This window comes from Protopterus annectens, chromosome 9.part0 (assembly GCF_019279795.1).
Source record: "Protopterus annectens isolate FY-2018-M chromosome 9.part0, PAN1.0, whole genome shotgun sequence".
Classification (NCBI taxonomy): domain Eukaryota; kingdom Metazoa; phylum Chordata; order Ceratodontiformes; family Protopteridae; genus Protopterus; species Protopterus annectens.
The window spans coordinates 1,921,555,018-1,921,581,109 of NC_056743.1; the positions used below are offsets into that span (position 1 = coordinate 1,921,555,018).

Sequence of the window (26,092 nt, forward strand, 5' to 3'; positions counted from 1 at the left end):
AAGCAAGAGACACCACTTTGAATCTCTGTGCTCATTTAGGAATTACAATAAACTACGAAAAATCTGCCGTATTGCCATCTCAACATATCATTTTTATAGGTGCAGAGTTAGACACTATTACGATGATGGTAAAACTTCCACCAGACAGGATACAGACCCTTTGAGCACAGGCTTGAAACCTCCTCTCAAAACCGAAGACTCAAGCATGGACAATTCTCAAAGTATTAGGTATAATGGCAGCAGCGATCAGTGTAATCCCCTTAGCTGAGATGCACATGAGAATCTTACAGTGGCTCCTATTCACCCAATGGTCCATGCAGGAACTTCTGATATCGCATCAGATAATGCTAACAGAATCTTGCAGGAGAGACCTACTTTGGTGGCTACACTCAGATCAAGTGACCTTAGGTCGTCCCTTCATTCTCCCATCCCCCTCTAGCCACAGTGACCACGGATGCCTCCCAGATGGGGTGGGGGGCATTATCAGGGAAGGACAACCCAAGGCACGTGGCAGGATTACAAGGCCCATTTGCATATCAGTGTTCTAGAGTTGAGAGTGGGCATTCCAACTCTCTCTTCCATTAGGAACAATTGCAATCCAGACAGACAACATGTCAGTTGTTTGGTATATAAAGAAACAAGGAGGAACCAAATCTTACCCCCTTTGTTGAGAGGCTCTGAGAGTATGGCAGTGGGCATCTTCCTCCCAACGCTTTCTGATAGCAATGCACATCCCAGGGAAATCCAATGTGACAGCAGACAAACTCAGCAGAGCAATTCTAATGCCTCATAAGTGGTCACTGAAAGAAGAAGTGGTGGAAATAATTTTCCAAAAATGGGGCCAGCCTTGCTGTGATCTTTTTGCCACATCCATGAACACATAATGCAGCAGCTACTTTGCCCTAATCCCCCCTTTGGGGGAATCCCCAAGGGATGCACTTGTAAACGATTGGCCCTTGGGTCTCTTCTGCGCTTTCCCCCCTTTTTCATTGATACCCAAATTTCTTCAGAAAGACAGTGTTTTGGGGGGGACCTTAATTCTGATAGCCCCTTACTGGCCTTGCCAGATTTGGTTCCCCTTCATACGGTCTTATCTTCAGGAAGAGCCTTGGATTCTGGACCCAGTACCAGATCTCCTGATCCATTCTTCTGGGGCCCTCCATCCATCCCTTCAGACCCTCAAGTTGACAGCTTGGTTGCTCCAATTCCAAATATAGCCAAGCTATAAAACCTTTCATCTGCAGCACAACATATCCTGATTTCTTCTCACAAGGCATCTAACAGAAGATTATATCTCAACAAATGGAAGAGATTTTCAATTAGAGCACTAGAGAATCATATTGATCCTTATTCAGCACCTATATCTTACATCCGAGCCCTTGATGAAGCTTTTTAATGAGGGAGCAGCTGCAGCTACTGTTTGAGTACAATTAGCAGCAATCTCAAATTTTCATTTTGGGAATGAAGGACCAAATATCATGTCTCACAGACTATCAAAGGCTTTTCTGAGAGGCACTAATCTTTTGAGACCACCCATTAAGCCCCCACTACCACCCATGGAACCTGAATTTTGCACTATCCAGAATAATTCTTCCCCCCTTTGAACCTTCATCATCATGTGACTTAAAGTTCTTAACGTGGAAGACCATTTTCCTAGTGGCTATCACCTCAGCTAGGAGGGTTTCGGAGTTATAAGCATTATCTATTAAACCCCCATATATGTTGTTCCACAGTGACAGGGTGTCACTCCGAACAAACCCAACCTTTTTTCCAAAAGTTTGTTCAGATTCCAACTTGAACCAGACCAGAGACTTACTTATGGCAATAAGGCAGAATATATGCTTCACCAACTTGATGTTCATAGATGCGTTTCTATCTACATGAAACAAAAGACTTCAGAAACACGGATCAATTATTTGTATCATTTTAAGAGTGCAAAAAAAGTCTGCTTGTAGCAAAAACTATTCTATCAAGGTAGCTGTCAGACTGCATTTTGTTCACTTATAAGTCAGTAAATAAACAGCTTCCAGACAAAATAAAAGCTCATTCTACTAGGGTTGTCTCCACTTCCTCCATATTTCGTGCTAAATTACCAATAGATACCATTTGTGTGGCAGCTACATGGGCGTGGCCTCATACCTTTAGCACTCATTACAAAGTTGATTTGGCCTCCAGAACAGGGCCTCCTTTGGATCCACTGTTCTGAAGAATATACTCCCGTGAGCCACCCAAGAAGATTGGTGCTAGGGAAGCTGTCCCATCAGTACAGATTGAAGGCGAGATAGGACAACTTCACATAAAGAAGTTATGTACCTACCATAATGTTCCATGTGAGTTGTCCATCGTGCCTTCATTCTTACGTCCCACCCTCCTACCTCCTTCATTTTGGCTCCTGGAGGAACGAGAGGTTACAATTTGACACCTAATGGTCTTTGACCCTCTTCTTAGCTTACCAGCTTACAGGAAACCCCTCCCTCTCTCTCTCTCTCTCAATATATATATATATATATATATATATATATATATATATATATATTCTTTATAGATGTATATTTATTACACATTAGGATTTCTATATCAGCAAACAAGATCTGGGATAGGGATCATGGGATAGGGAGTGAGCCACAAGCTAGTTGAAGACTTCGAGCTTTAGTAAATGGCCTTGGTTCCGAACCCATCAGTACAGAATGAAGGCGAGATGGACAACTCATATGGAATGTTTATGGTAGTTACATAACTTATTTTTATTAATGCTCTGCGCAGTAGTTTAAATTACAGTTTGGCAGAATTATCTAACAGTAGTTTAACCTTTATAACCCCATAATCAATGTATATCAAAGGTGGTAAAACTTGACATGATCATCTCCTTAGAAACACAAACAATGTCTAATTTGTTTTGCTTCCTGGTAGGTTTATTTACGATCTGCAACAACTGTTGTTCCTGAACATGCATTTCAAATAATACCCTTACTAATATTGTAGAATCAATATTATTCCAGTCTATTTCTGGTAAATTTAATTAAGTCCCCAGCTATTATAATTTTCCCTCCTGTGTTTCACACAAGAAAAGTATGAGTTCCTCTAGGTCATCAGCATGTGACTTTGGTGGTCTATACATTCCAATAATTGTAATCTGAGCCAGGATTGTCTTTGTTCACAGTTTCATAATCTATAGCATTGATGTTATCAACAGACATGATAATCACAGATCTCATAGCAGTCTTTAATACCTTTATAACAGCTCTACCTAATTTTTTGTTAGAATGCCTGTTACAGTAAAAACATTTATACCCTGACAAAACTGATGTCCAGTAATTGTTCTACAACATTAGTCTTTTGTGAATGTTTCCAATACAAAATGTTATTGCTAACATTTCTAGCATTAATAATCAGTGTAGATAAATCAATTTTGCTCTCTATAAATTGTCAAATTTCTCACCTGACAAAACTCCTGTTTTGTGTTAATCAGATATTGCAGTATCTCTGCTGCAAAAAGTCTCTTCCTTGTCTTAACATGCGGACTTTATCCTGTCTAAATATGTGTGCCCAAAGATAGGCTTGTATATTATGCATATTTACACTTTTTAAAAAGGGACATTTTTTTATGTAGGCATTTATCCCCAAAATCTTTTCATTCATGAATACCTGATTTTCCTTTCTATATGTGATTTTATAATTTGTGAAGAACATGTGCTAATGCCGATCCATGCTATGTTATTTAAGATGTCTGTAAGTTCCTTACAAATAGTGAGTGAATTCTTGAAGATGAGCTCATTTGAAACAGTATTAATAAAAATAGCTCCATATATACATACTTCCTTATATTAAGGCATTCTAAGGTCCTTACTCATCCTGCATTTTTGATCCTGGCAAGCATAATACTATTTGATGGTCATTATTATCTCTGCAAATGCACTAGCTTCTCTAATAATTGACTCTGCAATTACTAGTATATCATTTCTGAGCAGATCTGAAGAATCTCCACTTCTAATTCAGTAATGCCTACTTTCAGCTGTTACAAAAGAGTGATCTTCAGTGCCATTAGTCTTATTAATTCCACTGTTTCCACATTTATTTCATTTGCAAGCATACAGTCCTCATCCAGCTGTCTTTGTACTTCTACAACTTGAGCCAAGTTGTCAACTTTGGTCTTTTTCTTTTTTTATTACAGTAATTTAGTTAATTTTGAATCCTTCCAAGTTCAATTTCTATTATTTCTGTTTAGCTTTTTCCATGCCTATTTTCTCAACCTTCTCTTTTGGAAAATGATGGTGTTTTTCATAGGCAGAATGTTTTGTGATTGAACAATGCCATCACCCCTGTAATGTGTGTATTACATAACAAAGCAGTGGTCTTTTTAGCATATATATTGTCTCTTTGCACATAGACATTAATCATTTTCTTTTTTTCCTATTGATGTGTTGTAAACTTCTCCTTTCTTCTCTCTCTTTTTTATTTTCTTAGAAATGCTCTGAATCCTCAGAATTCTGTATACTTGTATCCTGAATTCCAAAGTTGTCATCAGTAATACCATGTTTCATAGGGTTGAGTTATCTTTAGTGGTAGAGGACACATCCTTTTCTAAATGTGCTCTGTTTGCACTTTGTTATTATTTAAATCATCAACTTAATTATTAATATATGTAGAAACAGGCAACCTGATGTCCAGATAGTCAATACTAACCACAGGAAACAAAGTCCAAGTTTCTTCTTTAACGTAAAAGTATTTTATTTTTCAAAAAGACAACGTTTTCGCCGTGACCTCTGTCACAGCTTCCTCAGAAGAAGACAAATAAAACAGCTAAACTGGTCTGTTCAAATACTCAGTTAACAGGAAGTGACAAATAATTGCACATCCTGCACTAATTTGTCTTAATTAAAAATAATAAATAAAATCATGAATAATCATAAAAAACTCCATTGAATTATCTATAAATATTGTGTGATAAAAAACATCATAAAAATATTCTTACTAGTACATTTACATTAATAACATTGTAAATATTATGCATTAAACCCACAAAGTAATGTGCATATAGGCATTACCTAAAGTAGCTCTTTAGTTTAAGAACACATGAAATATTACAGTTCTCATTGAGGCCATCTAGCCTAAATGCGTCTAAATTCAACTGCCATAAAAGTTCGACACACTCAAGAACTGTCTGAAAAGGGCCTCCCCTATCAGTTAAAGGTACTTGATCAATACCCATAAAACTAAAGGAGTGGTCAGGGTTACTGCTAACATGTTTTGCCAAGGCATTCTCTAAAAGAGGTTTTTTTATAGCATAAAGATGCTGATATACTCTCTCCTTTAGTTTTATGGGTATTGATCAAGTACCTTTAACTGATAGGGGAGGCCCTTTTCAGACAGTTCTTGAGTGTGTCGAACTTTTATGGCAGTTGAATTTAGACGCATTTAGGCTAGATGGCCTCAATGAGAACTGTAATATTTCATGTGTTCTTAAACTAAAGAGCTACTTTAGGTAATGCCTATATGCACATTACTTTGTGGGTTTAATGCATAATATTTACAATGTTATTAATGTAAATGTACTAGTAAGAATATTTTTATGATGTTTTTTATCACACAATATTTATAGATAATTCAATGGAGTTTTTTATGATTATTCATGATTTTATTTATTATTTTTAATTAAGACAAATTAGTGCAGGATGTGCAATTATTTGTCACTTCCTGTTAACTGAGTATTTGAACAGACCAGTTTAGCTGTTTTATTTGTCTTCTTCTGAGGAAGCTGTGACAGAGGTCACGGCGAAAACGTTGTCTTTTTGAAAAATAAAATACTTTTACGTTAAAGAAGAAACTTGGACTTTGTTTCCTGTGGTTAGTATTGACTATCTGGACATCAGGTTGCCTGTTTCTACACATTTTTACAAGTTTGTTTGCTCATTTTTTGACTAATTATTAATATATGTAACAACAGTTTTCCAACCTGTGCCAGTTGCACAAGTGCAATCATCTTCAGTAAGTCTAGCTTTAATATTAATAATAGTAAGCAAATCATCCACCTTTGACATGATGAACAAAAGTCTCCAATGTTATCAGGTGTTACTTTTATATATGCAGGTTATTTAGTCCACTGAGCAAGATAGTTTATGCTTCAGAAAATCGTTAATAGCATGTTCATTTAAAGAATCCATTCTTAGCAAGTAGTTGCGCAGTTCAGAGAAGCCCTATGTAGGCTACTTAATACTTGCAGTTCTGTTTTCGAGCTTTCCAAGCCTGCACTCTAGTAGTTCACTAAGGAATCTGTCATAAACACTTCTAGAACTTCTTCAGTGTGCAGGGAAATTCCTTCTTTCAGAGCACCACTCCTACCACTCAGACTAAAGTCTGGGTTACTCTTTCTGACAAATTGTGTCATCTTTACTGGTGAATCTGTATTTTACATAGGGCAACAAATGCAGATGAAGGTATGTGCACATAATTTTTCATGCAGAACTGTTTATCCAAAAGGCTGCTGCAAGTCTCTCTAAGTCTTAAAGAAAGCCCTCCAACAGTGTGCTGCATAGTTTGAAAAGTCACGATTATTAAAGATTATGAAGTTGAAGCAAACGTTTCCTTTTCCAAAATCCACCTTTCTTGAATCTTTGTTAGCAGAGGCAGCACCTCTTTTAACTTTGTTGCAGATTCCTACAGATGTAATTTAATCAGGATTAGGGTACAGTAACAAAAAATGTCCCCCTTCCCTTCTTTTATTCCTTAATATCTTCAGTCAGCTGCTAATCACTAATTAAAGAGAAGAAAGGGAATGCCAGATGCTTTAAAATATTTTGACTGCTATAGTTAAAGGAAATGCAAGTAAATTAGTGCATGCAAACATCATAATTTCATCACACTTTGTCTGGTTGGTGATTGTCTTCATTCATATTTATAGGTTTATAGATTAGTACTAGGCTAACTGCCCTTGCAAGCCATTTTAAGCCTAGCCAATTATCCCCTGTGAGATTCAAACCCTGAATCTTGTGTTTGTAAGGCAATCACCTTAACCATTAGGCCATCCTCCCAACCCCTTTTCCACATCGGAGTCTGTGAACCCATGGTATTTGTAACTTTATTCAAAATCAATAAAACAAAGAAAGGCATCTTTCCCCTCACAGAGTGGTTCACAATAGTACCAGTAAACTTTTCCTGTTTTAGAAGGAAAGTATGGGCACAAAATGAGATGCAAAACAATACTAGGAGGTCCAGCTATTGAGGTACTTGAGACACGCCTTGTCCAGAACTACATCCTGATAAATCTAGAGATTCACTGTCTGCAGAGTTCCTGTAGAATGAGTTAAGTCTTAAAAGAAAATAAGGTATAACCAGATCAATATACGTATCAATACTTCTTTGTGAGATCCAGATCCCCCTATACAAACCTTGAAATATCTCCTAACAGAAGGTCATTAGCTATGGAATACAAGATTTTGAATTAATTTCTTCATTCCCGCTGTAGCATTGTTGAGTGGGAGTGATCATACAAAATGAACAAAAAAAAAAAAAAAAAACAATGCATGAGATGTCAAACACAAATGATGTCTCTAATTTAAAGTATCCCTACAAGCAATGAATTATTACATCTTTAAAAACTCAAATTCATAGACCAAAAAATATATACATGCATACATAGTAAAGAACTATCTGGGAATGGTACCAAACTGATGTCTATTACATTTAATTTCAGTTTCTAACTGGGTCCCTGCATGAGATGCTAAACAGCACCTGCTTCTACAGCCCAAATTTACACTTACAAAACCGAACAAAGCATTGTATAGCCAAATTCATCAGAAGGAGGTAAACAAGCAACATTTGTAAAGGAAAAAATGATTTTTGAAAGCTTTGTTTGACTTCTTAAGTAGAAGGAAACAACTTGAGGCAGAGTCTTGCAGATAGAAATCTGAAATTTTCATTTCTGAGATTATAATGTAAAACCGTATAGAATTATGTTAAACTGAAGCTATTCCCATAGTTACTGAAGACTGTACTAGCCCAGAATGACTTGGGAAGTTTAAAGTATATTCTGAAAGTAGGTAATTGATGGCTGGCTTACAGATACAGCAAGAAAAACAGAAGGCAGATTCGATAAAGCAAACATCAAGCCTTGTTTTCATAAACCTGACACTATGAAAATATTTTTTTCTACAAATGGTCTGCTTTGTCCCAAAACATTTGCAAGGAGGAAACTGAAATGTGTCAGTCTCAGAATTGGTTATTTAAGTTAGTACAAGGTTTTGATAGGCTCTACCTTTCACCAATAACACTTTTTTAACACCTTTATTAAATTATCTCTTAAGACACAGGCACACTTACATTAATATAAAAGAAAACAAACCATTTTAACATGTTTCAAGTTGCATGCGTTATACATCACATATTTTCTATTTTATAACTGTCATCAGTCCAATGTTACATAACTTGATCAATTCATGCCTTCCTCCTCCTCGTCCTGAACTTTATTATACATGTATTGTTCATACAGTTTCTATTTACTTATATGTAATCTGCACCTTCCCCTTTCTAAAGATTCCACTTTCAGATCCTTTATCTCTTTTACAGTATTCAGTACTTCAAATACAGTTGGTTTAGATTTTGATTTCCATTTTCTAGTAATTGCCTTTTTGGCAGCCACCAGAATTAAACTTAAGGCCTTACTATGCCTAGGTAATTCAAACCCTGTGTTCTGGCTCAGAATAATAATTTTCTTAGTTACACCTATTTGCTCACCCAGTATTTCTGATTGAGTGCTATGTAGGGAATTTTTAAAATCTACCAACTCATTATACTCCCAAAATATATGTTCCCATTTACCTCTTTCTTCCCCATCACACCTCCAACATTTGCTATAAACCTGAGGAAAAATTCTTTGAAGTCTGCTTGTGGTATAAAAACATCTATGCAAATACTTCCAAGCAAAACTATAAAGCTTGTGGACTTTGTTGCCTACGTGGCAGCCATACATATGTCTTCCCATTGTTCTTTTGTAAATTGTTTATCTAATCTATCTTCCCAAACTTTTCTAACCTTCTGTGATTGATTCTTATAATTATTGTGTAATATTTTATATGCCTTACTAATTATCCCTTTTTAACAGCAGCTTCTGTTCTAAATTCAACTAAAAGCTCTACCAAAGTGGGTCTTTCACTTAAGATTCCCCTCTCCCTTTCTCATTGCCTGTACTCTGATATCAATCTGTGGTAGGGAAGGCAGACTTTAACCTACAGTCCAAATGTCTTCTTGGCCACATCCCATTCTGTTACCTCTCTTCTCTAGTTATTTGCTCCAATATAATGGTTGTTTTGCCAGTTTTCTCCAGTAAATTCCAGCCTCCTCTTGCCTGTTCTCTGAACCCCTAATTACATACTTCCCTATTGTCAGAAATCTTCTTTTTCCATTCTCATGTTGGCTTAGTTCTTAGAATACTTTCTACTACTTTATGAAATGTTCTGAATGATTATTATTCTCCCTAAGGATCTACACAAAAAATCCCACTCTCTCCTTATATCTTGAATTCCTCCTGCTACATTGTCACCCCATTTAAACTTTGAATTATAACCTTCTGGTTGTGTTATGTATATGAGCCTTAATTCAAATCAGGGAATCCTAAACTATCTTGTTCTTTTGGAAGGGTCAACTTATCCCACTTAACTCTTGTCATTTTCCCTCCCAGACAAATTCTTTAATTTCTTTATAAATTATTGCACACAACTTTTTTTCTGGTTGATAAAACTATGCCTTACCTGTATATACCCACTTTTTGAGGCAACGGCCCAGGTTTCTGCCCCTAAACCTCCCATAGATTAACTGATTTTACTAGTTCTACAGCAGAACCTAGTCCATCTAGCCTACCCTCCACCACTTATTACAGAATGCACCTGGCATAATGGAAGGTCAGTTTTCCACTGTTTCTCCAGCCAGCCTGATTGACCTAGGCATGCTGAGGCAATGTAGCAACTGCCTCATGTATACAGACCACCTACTACTCCTAAAACATGCAAATACAATCAATGCTCTGTCTCTCACATAACAGCAGACCAAATACCAAGCAGGTTGTCAGCACCCATACTCCAACTCCCACACACACCAAGCACACAACACATAAATCCACATACGTGGAGGTACTCACTAGAAATATACCAAAAGAGCAAAGACCTCCCAAGCACAAACCTTGTGCACACAATGTAGTCCCAACAGCACTGACTACACGTAATAACACACGCATTAGTGTCTCAGCCAATAAGCCCCTAAGAAAAAAATATATCTGAACTACATGTCTTGATCATAGGTGATTCCATAGTGAGACACACAGATGTCACTCTCACTAGGCTGGACAAGGAGAAGATCATGGTCAGTTTCCAGGATCCACAAAATCACACACGCACTCAAGTCTGTCAACAACAAGTACTGTTATGACTTTGTCATAGTCCATTTTGGAGTGAATGACTAGCGATGTACCTCACTGGACTATTTGAAGAGGGACACGATGGAGCTTTTAGATTATGTGACCCAGCAGGTTTGTCCCTAGCCCTAAGCAGCATTCTTCCCTCACCCTGGATGATGCCACAATACAAAAAAAAAATATTGACTTCAACAACTGGCTTAGCTTCTGGTGTCAATCCGGGGGGATCCAGTATCTGACAGCCTGGGAGATATGGTCAACAGACCATGCTGTTTTGCCAGAGATGGTCTTCACTTGTCGCCTCTAAACTTTAGGTTACTGGCAAAGGTACTTACCCCATATTGCCTTTTTTAGGCAATGTCATAAGAACAAAATTCCAGACGTAAAACTATCCTCCAGAAACAAACTCAGGGTTATGCTCCTTAATGCTAGGAGTCTAAATCAGAAACTGCACTCACTTGAAGAACTTCTCACCCTGGAAGATGCTGATGTATGCGCAGCCACAGAGACATGGTTCAAGGCCTCAAAGAGCACCCTGGCCATGCAGGGCTACAATGCCTTCTACACATTCAGACCACTCAACAAACATGAAAAAAACAAGGGAGGAAGAGTATCCATCTTCTTTAAAGATGTATACACCTCTAGACTTGTTAAACAGTATAACCCTGTAGAGTTACTCCAAGTCCAACTAACTGTAGGAAATACCCCCCACCACATCATTGTTAGCTATAGGTCCCTCACCATGAACCACGAAAACCACACAGCCTACCTGGATCTTCTTGAGTCACTCTCAGTACAGCCAGATACCCTGGTCATGGGTGCCTTTAACTATCCTTCTATCGATTGGGTAACATATATGAGCAGAAATGCAGTTGCCCAAAGATTCCTGGACTTTGTTAACACAAATGCTCTGGAGCAGAGAGTCAGCACCCCCACATGGGGCTCTAACATCCTTGACGTGGCTTTTCATCCAGAAAAACAGAGGTCATTGTCCCACTGTACTCATCCCTCATTAGACCCATTATAGAATACAATGCCCCATTTGGTATGTACCTCTCAAGACATCTGCAACAACTGGAAAGGCCACAGAAATACCTCACTAAAAGAATCACAGGCCTAAAGCAGATGCCCTATGCTGACCACCTTAAAAAACTCCAGCTTTACTCTGTCGCATATCGTCTACTCAGAGGCGATCTCTGCTTAACATACAAGGCCGTGTCAAACCCAGAGCTGTTGGACATGCTACACTTAAAGAAATCCCAATCCCTCAGAGCCACACACTCCAGGGATCTAAACCTTGTCATCACAATAAACAAAACATGCTGGAGGGATAGGTTTCTGACCCAGAGACTCCCCAGACTCTGGAATAGACTGCCCATATATGTCAAGCAGAGCACCTCCATGGCCCTCTTCAAAAGGAACCTTGACAATTGGATGGGAGAAAGGAAATTCACCCCGGGGATCACATCAGTCGCCCTGCTAGACAGGGGTCCAGGGAAGTAAATAGTGTGGGAAGAAATAGCCAGGGAATTGTTATGGCTAGGCTTGTATAGGCCCTAGGACTGATAGCCTATTACCAACCTATGAACATAGTGCTCACCAATATGGGAGATAGCTGCACCACCCCATGTGTGGGGCCCTCTCGTTCAAAGTAAAGATTGTACCTGACCCACCCTCAGGAGCAAAAAGGTTAAAAAATTTCTCCAAAGTACTATAGCCTACTGAGCGATGACATCAGTAGTTTCAGACCCCCTGCCAACACTACAGCAATGATCCCTATATTGAGGTTTATACAAATGTTCTGTATAAATACCTGTATCAATCTATTGACTCAGCCATACTGGAACCGATCAAATTAAGATCCTCACAAAAAAATAAGCCAATAGGTTATACAATAAGAGAAAGAAACAGCTGTCAAAAAACAAGAGGGAATGATCCCAGCAAAGGAAGAACTCCCACCAAAGCATAAAAAAGCAGATGTTCTTCATGTTTCACTGTTGCAGTCATTACATTTGGGTAATCTGCTGGCAGGTTGCCCTCATTCGGCCTGAATAACAAAGTCTTGGGTCCTGCGTCGGTTGTTGTCTCCTCTTCCATGACATCAGGTCGTCAGGGGTATAAAACATGCAGCCGATGCCTCTTCTGTGTCTAACCTTTGGAGAAACCTGGGATGAAACCTGGGATGCAACTCCCAGACTTGTTCTGAGTTGATTCTAAACAACAAAAAATACACTGAACCCACAGACATCGCCAATATCCTGGCAGACAGGTTCAGTGCAAACTTCTCCCCCCCCTCCCCCCCCAAAAGAGCAAGTATCTATCCCGGCAGAGAGCTGCCTCCCAAACATCTCAGATGCTCAGGTGAAGGCTGCCCTCTCCAAAGCAAAAAACACTGCTTCCATGGGACCAGATGGCGTCCCAGGTTGCGTCCTACATGAACTCCAAGAGGAACTAATCCCTCAAATAAAACAGCTATACAATCTCAGCCTCACTACAGGATATGTGCCCACAGAATGGCGTACAGCAACAGTGGTCCCACTCCACAAAGGTGGAGCCTCTACGGACCCTGGAAACTATCGCCCCATAAGCCTGACTAGCTTAGTCTGCAAGGCTATGGATAGGATCATCATGGAGCTCATAAACAAAGGCAATGGGGACCTACAGACACTAGATCCTACCCAGTTCGGCTTTGTCAAGGTCAGATCCTGCCTTTTGAACCTGGTTGACTTCTTTGAAACAGTCACCAAAGCCATAGATGAAGGGAAGGTAGTCCACACAGCCTATCTGGACCTTGCAAAGGCATTTGACACAATACCCCACTCGGGCATCATAGATAAGCTATCCAGCTTAAATATAAACCCCTATGTCACAAGATGGGTCGCAAACTGGCTCAAAGACAGAACCCACAGAGTGAGAGTTGCTGGAGCCATGTCAGACTCGAAACCGGTCACAAGTGGCGTCCCACAGGGTTCTGTCCTGGGACCACTCTTGTTCGGTATATACTTTTCCGAGGTACAGGCAAATGTGGGAGGATTATGGCTCACCAAGTTTGCAGACGACTGCAAACTGGGCGCCATAATCAAATCTCCAGCTGACACAAACATCCTTCAAAAAGGTTTCACAGAGACAGATAACTGGTGCCAGCGCCATGGTTTAAAGCTAAATGCCAAAAAATGTATAGTCATACCCTTTGGCAAAAACAGTGTGCCCACAAATTATCACATAGGCAGAAACCCATTAAGTACAGAGAAAGTTATTAGGGACCTGGGGACCCAAGTTGATAGCAATCTCTCCTTTGAAAACCACATTGCCAAAGTGGTTAGAAAGACCTTCTACATAGCCCACCTCATCACGAAGGGTTTCACATCTAGATCAAGAGAGGTAATCGTGCCCCTTTATTCATCCCTCATCAGGCCCATCATAGAATACAATGCCCCTTTTGGGATGTACCTTACCCGACACCTGCAGCAGTTAGAAAGACCCCAAAAGTATCTCACCAAGAGGATCAAGGGTCTCAAACAGATGCCATATGCTGCTCGGTTAAAAAAACTCCAGCTCTACTCAGTTGCATACCGCCTACTTCGAGGTGATCTATGCCTGACATACAAAACTATGTCAAATCCAGAATTAATGGACATGCTCCACCTCAGTAAATCTAAATCACTTAGAGCCACACGCTCGAGGGACTTGAACCTCAGCACAGAAATAAATAGAACTTGCTGGAGGGACAGGTTCATAACCCAGAGGCTCCCTTCGCTCTGGAATAGAATTCCAGTTCATGTGAGGCAGAGCACCTCACTGAATCTCTTCAAGAAGAATCTCGATAAGTGGATGGGGGATCGTAGGTTTGTCCCAGGGATTACTCCTGTGTCACTATTAGACAGAGGCACAGTAAACTAAACCTTAAAAAGGGCACAGTATACGCAAATCAAGGGGTGGCGTAAGCCATACAGAATCGGGCTAGGCTTATAATTGCCCCAGGGCAGATAGCCTAGTATGAACCTATGAACCTATAAAAACCGATGCATGAGCCACGTGCTCAGGGCCCCATGCCTAAAAAACAGATGATCAAAATGGCTGAGGACTTAATTACCTTGATCAAGGCCCCCCGCCCCCCTGCTAAGAGGCCTAGACAAGGTACTGATTATGAATCTTCAGATCAGGTTTCCATTTCTTCTGACTCCTCTTCTGATCAGGAATTTTCTATTCCACCCTATGAGGATTCTGATGCAGAATAATCCATACCATCTGCATCTCCTCCTGGGGGTTATTCTTTTGGAGAAACCTTGCATACCTAAAGGGAACATTTTCACTGGGAAAGACAGGATTTCTCTGAATCAAAAAAGAGGCTTAGGGATTTCCTTCTTCTTCCTCGGCATAGGCCTTTGGCAATACCTCCTGTTTTAGACATTGTTGATGATGTGTTTTCGGAATCAAGCATGGCTCCTGATTCCCTACCTTTGGCTCCTAGTAAGCCAGAGAGATATTACAGGGTTCCTGACTCCCACAAATTTTTATTCAAAAATCCTGCTGCTGATCCTGAGACTGTATCAGAGAGTCCCAAAGGTGTAAAGGCCTCTACAGCCAAAAATCCTACCCCCTCTGATAGAGATTCCAGGGTGCTGGATAGATGGGGAAAGAAGGTTTATACGTCTGCAACCTTGGCAATTAGGGCCTTAAACTGCCCGTTTCATATGCTTAAATATCAACAGCATGTTATGGGCTTATTGAAACAGAAAATGATGTTGATTTCTGATTGTGTGGAAAATAAAGAATTACAGGAATTATTGCATTCAGCAGAACAGGTTGGAAAGCATACTTTGCAATGTGGTTTTCATTCCTTGGAGGCCTATTGCAGGGCCACAGTTACTGGATCTGTGATTAGAAGGCATGCCTGACTCAAGGAGCAAAATCTGCCTGATCATGTTAAAGCTAAATTGTTGGATGCCCCCTTGCAGCATGATACACTGTTTGGTAATAAGGCAGAAGAGTGGACAGATTTGGTGAAAACTTCACCCCCCTGTTCCCACCAATCATACCCCATAACTTACCTGTCACCAGTCCTCTGCCTAATATCTCCAGTGAGCAGGTCATAGCTGCACTTTCCAAGGACAAAAACACAGCTTGTATGGGACCAGACAACACTCCAGGCTGCCTATTAAATGGTCTGAAATAGGAGTTAGCAGAACTGCTGAGCACGCTCTTCAATCTCAGTCTAAGCACTGGGTTTGTCCCAGCTGAGTCGAAATCAGCAACTGTAATCCCCTTGCATATGGGGGTTCCTCAACCAACCCTGGCAGCCATAGACCCATAAGCTTAGCCAGCCTTATCTGCAAGGCCATGGAGAGAATCATAAAGGATCTTGTCAACAAGGATATAGATGACCTTCAAACTCTTGACTTGACCCAGTTTGACTTCGTTAAGGGCAGAGCTTACCTGCTAAACCTGGTGGACTTCTTCGGGAATGTCACCAAGGCCCTGGATGATGGCAAAACAGTTCACACTGCCTTTCTCGACCTAGCTAAGGCCTTTGACACAATCCCTCAATCAGGCATCACCCACCTGGGGAATAGCCCTTATGGCACTAGATGGGTTGCCAACAGCCTCAAAAACAGAACACATACAGTCAAAATTGGGGATGCCAGCTCTACTAGCAGACCTGTTACCAGTCGTGTTCCGCAGGGATCTGTGTTAGGCCCCATACTGTTTTGTATTTATTTTTCCAAAGTCCAGTAGAAAATAGATGGAATATGGCTTGCCAAGTTTGCTGATGACTGCAGAGTAAGTACAGTCATCAAATCCCCCAATAGATGTCAACATACTACAGAATGGGGTTACACAGGCAAATGATTGGTGTCAAAACCACAGACTTAAACTAAACACAAAAAATGCATTATCATCCCCTTTGGCAAAGGAGAACCCCCTGTTAATTACACCATTAATAACATCTCCCCTAATTCAGATCCAGTGGTGAGAGATTTAGGAATGCAAGTTGATAGCAGCATTAATTTTGATCACCAGGTGTCCACAGTAGTAACGAAGACCTTCTACACTGCATACTTCATAAGCAAGTGTATAGCATCCAAAGCTAAGGAAGTTATAAATCCCCTGTACTCGGCTCTTATCAGACCAATAATAGAGTACAGTACTCCTTTCTATATGTATCTTCTGCATCAACTGGAGAGACCGTAGAGGTTTCTCACCAAGAAAATTCAGGGCCTACAATATGTGACTGACATAGACAGACTGAAGGCCATATCACTTTACTCATATCTTATATACTGCTTAGAAGCAACTTGTGCCAGGCCTTCAGAACAGTCTCAGACCCTGCCGTGATGTAGCTGCTGCACATCCGCAAATCCAGTGGGACAAGATTTACTTGTTCTAGGGATCTTAACGTAGCCTTTTATATTAACAGGACATGCTGGAGACAGAGATATGTCTCCCAGAGGTTGCCACTTCTCTGGAACAAACTCCCAAGTCATGTAAAACAGACCTCCTCAATGACCCTATTTAAGCGTAACCTGGACAATTGGATGGAAAAATGTAAATTTAAACCAAGGAGTTCATTTGTGTCCCTCTTAGACAGGGAGAGCCAGTGCTGATCTTAGATTTGTGCACAAACATGGACTATATGTCTTGGTCTATAAAGGAACAAGGGTATAACATGGCTAGGCATGTAGAGGCCTTAGGGCCAATAACGTAGTAACCTCCTCTGATCCTATGATGTAAACTAAAGGGACGTAAAGCAATTCCACTGCTTGTATCTTACTATCCATATCCATAAACAAGAGCTCTGATTTCTCCGTTTTTGTATTTTCTTTTGTTTATGCTCTTCACACACATCCTTAGCTGCCATAAGAGAAGTCTTTTTTAATCCATACTCCTAAGTACTTCATGTAATCATATCCCCATAAATATGTGTATAGCTGAACCAATTTATGTGTGGGTGCATAATTTACAGCAATAGCCTTTGTTTTACCTTCATTAATTTTATATTCCATAAAGACTTGAAACTGTCTCAATATGTTCTACAAGACTGAAATGTCCTTTTCTTGTTTTATAAGGCACAAAATAGTGTCATCTGCAAATAAAGCCAACTTTTCTTGATTACCATACCAATTATATCCTTGAATTTCTGAGTCTCTTGTTTTATTTGCCAATGGATCTAAATATAAAATAAATAAAGTGAAAAGGGGATATCCATGCCTTGTTCCTATGTTAAGACACAACTTATCAGAGATGAACTCTCCTACTTCAGTTCTTGCCTCTAATTCCACCTTATTGTTGTATCAAGGAATGCAAATGCCCTAGTCATACAATCCCAGATTTCTCTGTCATATGCTTTCTCTGCATCAAGGCTCATCAATGACAGTAGTATTTTTTTATTCTGCTTTCCTCTGGATCATCACTATTCTGTTAATGTTGTCAAATATTTACCTCCTCTCCACAAAGCCACCTTGATCTATATCTATCAATTTTGCCACACCTTTGCCATTCTTTTAAACAGCATGATCATAAACACTTTATAATCATGTTTAAAATTGAAATGGGTCAGTATGAAACTGGTCTGATGGCTCTTTACCATCTTTAGGTATTGCAGCCACCACAATATTTTCCAAGATGTTGGTGGTTCCCCTTCTTTTAAAATATTGTTGAAAATGCCTTCCAGATTTTTATTCCTTCCTTCCCTCCTAACTTCCAAACTTCCAGAGGAATGCTGTCAGTTCATGTAGACAGATGGATTTTACTTTAGCTTTTTTACCTCATCTCTTCGTATCTTAACTGTTAACTGTTGAGCCTCAGCTACCTATAACCTTGGCATAATGAAGTCTTCCATAAATATTTCCATTTGTGCTCTTTCTTTATTTCCATATTTCTCAGGTTTATACAAATGTTCACAAAATTTCCAAAATATCTCTAATACCTTTACAGGTTCTCGTTTATTTTTGTTGTTATAGGTTCCCTAAGTTTGGCAGCAACCTATTCTACATTCAGTTGCCTGTTGTTGTGCTAAAAAATGTGCATTGGAGTTATTATAAAAAATTGTTACATATTATCCAGATACTCCCTTATTTTCTTTTTATCACTCTGCAGTTATGCCTTTTGTTCTGTGAGATTTCCTTTATTTCACAATACTTTAATCTTTGTCAGCCACTGTAAATAATTGCCACTACTTTGTAACTATATCACTTTCTGTTTTATTTCTACCATATTTTTAAACACCAGTTTCATTTTTCCCCACTCACTAGCTATAATTTCTATCTTCCCTAATAACCCTTGAATAACTTGCACTACCCATTACTTAAGTTTTTTTTTTATGTTTGTAGCGAGCTATTCAATACTATTTGGCATTTTTTATGTTAAAGTAATTAGGCTTCATCTGCAGCATGATTGGTTGGGTGGGTAATTATAAGGAAGTGTGCTATGTTGTATTTTTAAACAGTCTGAAGAAACGAATGTTATTCGTAAAAACTTTCACGTTTTGTATTAAAGTTCTTTTATATTAACTTTCTGCCGTGTGGAACCACTTTTGTTTTGCTTTACAATTATTGATTTTCTTTAGTTGGTTCCCTGGTATACTCAGAGGTTTGTTCTCTTTTACATTCTTTAAGTTAGTCTCTTTTTAACAGGGAAAGCACTGGTGTCGCATTTTTACTTCATTACCCTGTATTGTTATCCTAGTTTTAATTGGTGCAGGATGTGAAAGAGTTATTGGAGGTGTGTGTCAAAGCTTTCAATTAAGTGCACATGTTCCTGTTCATGTTCATGCTAGCCACAATGAGTGGGTTAGGATCCATTCAGTTGGATCTGACTCAGGCAATGCTAAAGCTCACAGCCACCAAATATCTTGAGCTTGTACCTTACGCACAATGCACCTACCAAATTACCTCAGATCTTGTTTGCTACTTCTAGCTATCAGACGTGGTCTACCAATCTCTCTTGAGCTGTATTAGATAAGTAAAGTTTTTCTGAATTCTTGTCGATTAAGTAGCTTAAATTTATTGTGGTTAATATCTCTGCTCTTCTTTCCCTTGCTCTTACAAGTTTGTCGTAAATACTTACATACCATTGTTGGTATTCCCTTGCCTCCCTTTCTTAACTGGTGTCTTTAGATTATTATAGTTAGTAACTTTTTCCTTTTTTTTTTTTTTTTTTTTTTTTTTTTGCTGCTGCTACTGTTTTCTTCTCTTTCCCTTTATCATACTTGGTATTGTCAGATACAATTGTTAATATCTCACTCCCCTTATGACCTTGTCTTAACTCTTAATACCAATTTTGGTATCCCTCTGTCTTTTCTTCTATTTTGATTGCCTTTCTGCTTTAATATTTACCTGTTATTCTTTGATCAGATACTGCATGATGACTGACAAATGTGTGTGTTTCAAAACATCTCCAGATCTGGGCATAAGTTGGCACTGCCGGATGCACATGCCCTTTGTGTGTTCTGCTTGGGTCCATTACATTTACAGGAGGACTGCTCAATTTGCCACGGATTTAATCTATGAACATTAACAGAGCGAAAACCAAATTGATATTGAAAGGTCATAGAAGGTCAAAAATCCATATCCCAGTCTCCAAAGTCAAAGCCTTCTACTTCGTCCAAATCTTCCTCAAACTCTTCTCAGAAGAGAAGTACTAAACATCTGGTCTTAACCCTGGAACAAAAGGAAATGAGAATTCAGGATCCAACTGCTCCATCGGATCCTACGACATCTAAATCAAGCATTACGGATCCTACACTATCTAAGTTGGATTAGAAGACTAAATCATCAGATACTAATATACCAGATCAGACAGAACCCTCAGACTCTGTATTGTCCTCGGACCAGATATTCTCCATCGGTGGACCCAGTTCCTGACAAACTCCCATCACCATTTTTTGCAGAGGCCAGCATCCCCCTCCATTTACTCTACTCGTTCTTCTAGAAGTCTCACAGAAGAAGATGTAGAAAGAGTGGTGAGGAAGATCCTGTCAGCTTAGGGGCAGATTGGTTTCCCTTGGTGCCTACCCCTGTCCGTCAGGCTACCCAACCTTCCATCACACCCCCCTGCAAGTTCCTCCTTAGAGTCACAGGATCCCAGTCATCTGGATCTGCCATCTCGGATATGAGGATCTCCATATCCTTGGATACGAAATCATCTATGAGACCTCTGATCCTTTCAGATCTGGAGAGCTCTAGGAGCCAAAGCCTGCCTGCCAGGTCCAGGGTACAGCATTTAACACTGAAGTTTTTGGAGCCATCTGTTTTCCTCAGTGCCTCGGTACTGGAGAGTTCGGCTCCAGCTTCCTTCTCAAGGGTGGTGCCGATGGAGCAGAGAGAGGGGATGATTTGGGAACCTGCTTTCTCAGATCAAAGCCTCTCTCTGGCTCCTTTGAGTTCTGTCTTCAAGGTTGCAGAGTGTTCTCTGCCTTGGCAGTCCTGATGGAAACAGCCCCCTCAGATCCTACATATTCCAACATGATGCCCCAGTGCCTGGAGCCTCAACACTTTTCTCCTCAGGGACATCCTGTACCAAAACCTCAGGTTCCCTCCAAGGGAATTTTGATTTCTCTTCTGAGACTTCACCAGAGCATCCCACTGAGGAAATGCCCATGAAAAGGATGTGCAAGTAGAAGCACCTAGACTCCCCACTGGAGTCCATCACTGAAGATATGGGTTTTGATGAGGGTGAAGGGTCCCCACGGTCAGTTCTTGAAGATGTTCCCTTCTGAGATATCCTAGAAATCCTTAAACAGAGAGGTGGCTGGACACCCTCCAACCCTATGCTGGAGGAATCTGTTCCCCTAGAGGCTTTTGGTATGGGACCCTCTACTTCCTGGGTGACTACACCTGCCAACAAGCTCATGGACATAATCTCTAGGCAGTTGTGGAAGGAACCTGACTACATTGCACCTAAAAGTGCAGAAACTACTTTGCCCTGACTCTGTAGAGCCCATATTCAGACAAAAGACAGGATAATGGCACCACCTGCAGACAGACAGTTTTGGGGGAAAGGGGTTCCAGTTGATGACATGGTAATTGTAGTGGCCAAAAGAAGGAAGTAGCTGACAAGAATTCTACTGTCCATCCTCCCAACAGGGAGTCACTGGTGATGGACAGACTGGGGAAGCATGTCTTTGCCTTGTGGTCACTGAACTATTTGCCAGATTTTATTAGATATAAGAGAGATTTGAACAAGGAGTTATCAAATACTCTCTTGGGAACCATTTCTGCAGAGGTTCAAGATTTGGTAACTTCTCAGTTGGCAACCCTACATCAATTTCTAATAGTTCCATGAGGTTAGTTTCCAACAGAGAGGAAGGGACCTCAAGAGCTGCGGGTTCAGGCATTTCCATGAGGAGGCATGCCTAAATGTGCTTGTGCAATTTTGTAGAGCCATTTAAGCCCAAGTTCATCAGTGCTCCCTTTGACAGAACTACTCTTTTGGTCCTAAGGTGAATGAAATGTTGTCCAGGTGTGAGAAGGATGGAAAGACTTTGATTGCCATGTGCATACATTTTTTGCCACCCCCCCCCAGAGATCCTACTCCAGGAATCAACAGAGTTGTCAGAAAATGTGGTTCACAACATCCCAAGGTGCTTTCCATGACACATGTGGCAGAGGCGCTCCCAGGGGCAGAGGGAGAAACTCCAATAGATATTGTCTCCCTTGTAGCAGAGGTCGCCTGCAAAACTAGGGTTCACTAGAATCTTTCTTTGATAAACCCTACCAGCGCTCCTGAACAGAGGCCCAATTGTCCATCTCTGGAGACAGTTGAAGGATGTTTATCCCTGCAGCACAGAGGCTGGCTAGACTTAACAAAAGATACTTCTGTACAGAGTTCTGTATTCAGAGGCCATATAATATAATTTTTCCTACCAACACCAATTCACTGAAAAATCCAATAAGGTCAAAGTCGAGAAGGTTGTAGAGAACACATCAGTCTCGGCCCGTACAGTTCTCTGAACTCTAGACCTCATGCTGGCAGTGTTAACCTTAGTTCCATTGGCCAGATTTTACATGCAAATCCTCCAGTGGATGTTAAGTACTCAGTGGTCAGTCTTCCATCAGTCAGTGTCGTATCAGGTAAAAATTATCAACACTTGCAGAAGAGATCTCTAATGGTGGATTCAGTCTGATCAACTGTTCCTTGGCTGTTCCTTCATCCCCCAGAAGCCCAAGGCCATAGTGACCATGAGTGCTTCCCAGATAGTGTGTGTGTGGGGGGGTATTATCTGGAGAAGACAGTCCCTGGTACTTGGTCCCTCAAAGCGGCCAATTTGCATATAAATGTTCTAGAGATGATAACAGTGCTTTTGGCATTGCAAGCATTTCAAGATGTTCCCTCTGGGATGATTGCGATTGAAACAGACAACATGTCATTCATCTGGTACATCAACAAACAATGGGGAACCAAATTTTATCCAGTATGTTGAGAAGCACTTGTGGTCTGGCAGTGGGCGATCTCTTCCAACCGATTTCTTTTAGTGATGCACATTTCAGGGAGATCCAGTGTGATTGCAGACAAACTGAGCAGGTGCATTCTTCCTCCACATGACTAGTCCTTCAATGTGAAAGTGGCAGATGAGATTTTCCATCAGTGGGGCCAGCCATGCTGCCATCTTTTTGCCGCTCCTCTAAACAACAAGTGCAGCAACTACTTTGCTCTGATTTCCTTACATGAGCAGTCACCAAGAGATGCTGTACTTCATGATTGGCCCCCCAAGTCTCCTTTATGTCTTCCGACCAACCCCATTGATTCCAAAATTTCTGCAGAAAGCTGCCAGGTCAAAGAGTACAGTAATCTTCATTGCTGCCTATTGGCCTCAACAAATTTGGTTTCTCTTCCTTTGGCCCTACCTGGTTCAGCCACCATAGAACCTAGATCCAACTCCTGACCTCCTATCTTACCCTACAGTCATGTCACACCTGGCTATACCAAACCTCAAGCTGACTGCTTGACTTCTCCACTTCCCTTAGTTGCCAGACAATCTATGCTCTCATCATCTGTCCGACATATAATTTTGTCTTCCCATAAACCCGCGAAAGGGAAAAACATATTCAAGTGAATGGAAAAGATTTGCCCTTTGGGCTCAGCAACACAGTCGTGACCCCTTTTCAGTTCCCATCAACCACATTTTAGATTTCCTTGCACACCTACTTCAGAACAGTGCTAGTTCTTCAACCATTAAAGTACAGCTGGCAGCAATCTCAAACTACCATACAGGTATTAATGGCGCATCCATAGCTTCTCACAAAGTGTGCAAGGCCTTCTTAAATGGGACACTTCTTCTAAAGCCTCCATTTAAAGACCCTACACCTTCATGGGACTTAAATTTGATGCTTCAGTTTCTCATGCAACCTTTCTTTGAACCAGCAACTACATGTGACCTTACATATCTTACATGGAAGACAATTTTCTTGGTTGCCATTACTTCTGCAGGAAGAGTGATACTCTCTCAAGACAAAGTCCCAACTCATTTAGCCTTACAACTCCTGGGATCCATGGCAGTAACCATCACCCTAGTTCCTCTGGTGAGGTACTACATGAAGCTGCTTCAATGGCTCCTGACATCACAGTGGTCTCTGTTAACACATCTGATGTCCTATCCAAGCCGCATAACCAACAGATGCAAGCAGGATCTAAATTGGTGGATGAAGCCAGAAGATGAATTATGGAGTCACCCCTTTTCACCATCTAAGCCCAAGGGCATAGTGACCATGGATGCATCCCTGATGGGGTGGGGTGGGGGGGGAGGGGCATTTTCAGGGAAAGACAGTCCAAGGCACTTGGTCCCCCTTAGAGGCCAATTTGCATATCAACATCCTAGAACTAAGGGTGGTACTCTTAACATTGCAAGCATTTCAATCTGCCCTTCCATCTGAGACAATTGCTATCCATTCACACAACATGATGGTAGTCTGATACATTAACAAACAGGGAGGAACCAGGTCTTACTATGTATATCAGGAAGCCCTAGGAGTTTGGCAGTGGGCGATCGCCTCCAGCTGCTTTCTGATAGCAGCACATTCCGGGGAATTTCAACATGATTGTGGACAAACTGAGCAGATGCATCCTCTTGCCTCATGAGTGGTCTGTCAATCCCAAAGTAGCTACAAAGATCTTTCGTTGATGGGATCAGCCTTGCTGCAACCTGTTTGCATCTGCCATAAATCTCAAATGCAGCAGCTACTTTGCCCTACCTCCCCCCCTTGGGGGGAGCCCCCGAGGGATGCTGTCCTACATGATTGGCCCCCGGTACTGCTTTACACTTTTCCTCCTTTCCCCCCTAATTCCCCAGTTTTTGAATAAAGCCCAACAGTTGACAAGTGAAGTAATCCTTATTGCACCTTACTGGCCCCACCAAGACTGGTTCCCCTTTCTCTGGCCTCACCTCACCTAGTTCACTGACCATGGACTCTGGACCCAACTCCAGACCTGTTTTCTCATCTACAGGGGCTGGTCCATCTCAACCTACAAAGTCTCAAGCTGACAGCTTGGTTCCTCCACTTCCAGTAATTGCCAGGCAGAATAATCTGTCTTTTCCAGTACAAACGATACTTCTGGCTTCTCATAAACCATCCACCAGGAAACACTATCTTAGTAAATGGAACAGATTTGTACTTTTGGTCTCACAAAAAAGGAATTGATCCTTTTTCAGCCTCGATTTAATAAGATGTTAGAATATTTATCAACTGTATTCAGGAGCCTCTGCTTCTACCATTAGAGTTCATTTAGCTGCTATTTTAAATTTCCACAGTGATTTCGAGGACCTATCCTTAATGTCTCATCATCTTTGCAAAACCTTCCTAAAAGGCGTTATGCATTTGAAACCACCTTTTAAAGAACCCATTGAGCCATGGAGTTTAACATTAGTCTTGCAAAGTTTGACCCATCAGCCCTTGGAGCCAGCAGCCACCCGTGATATCAATTTTTTTATCTTGGGAAACCGTATTCCTGGTAGCTATCACGTCAGCCAGGAGAATATCAGAATTGCAGGCTTTGTGTGTGAAACATCCATATATCATTTTTCACAAAGAGAGAGTGTCACTTAGACCTAACCCCTCTTTTCTGCCCAAGGTTGTATTGGACTCAAATATTAATCATTCCATGGACCTGGCAGTCTTCTTCCTAAACTTCTCAAACAAAGCAGAATGTTGTTGTTGTGTCTTTCGGCTTTTCCCGGTTAGGGGTCGCCACAGTGGAACTCCAGTCCGCCAATGATTGGCAGTAGATTTTTATGTGCCGAGTTGCCGGCCCTGACGCACAACCTTCAACGAAGGTACGCCCATTCACGCATGTCTCCACACAGAAGACGCTCTAGCTGAGAATCAAACAGGACAATGTCTTACTGTGAGGTGACAATGCCACCGCAGCACCACCATGTTTACATTTGTTGGATGTACACAGACAATTATGTTTTTTCTTGGATAGAACAAAATCTTTTAGGAAATCAGACCAATTGTTCCTGTCCTTTTCAGGTACTTGAATGGGCAAACCAGTTTCCAAAGTTACATTATCAAAATGGTTGAGAGACTGCATCTCCTATGTTTGTGATCTAAATAAGGTAAACCTGTCAAGCAAAGTCAAAGCTCATTCTATCAGATCAGTTTGCACTTCAGTGGCCTTTCATTCTAGAGATTCTATGGATGACATTTGCACAGCAGCCACTTGGGCTACCCCTCATACCTTTATCACTCATTG

At 40.7% G+C, this 26,092-nt stretch overlaps 1 protein-coding gene across 1 annotated transcript in view; it reads left to right on the top strand.

The window, feature by feature from the left end:
• CACNA1A (calcium voltage-gated channel subunit alpha1 A) overlaps positions 1-26,092 on the top strand; it is a 3,713,953-nt gene that overhangs the window by 3,292,997 nt on the left and 394,864 nt on the right. The gene's annotated exons all lie outside the window — the stretch shown is intronic.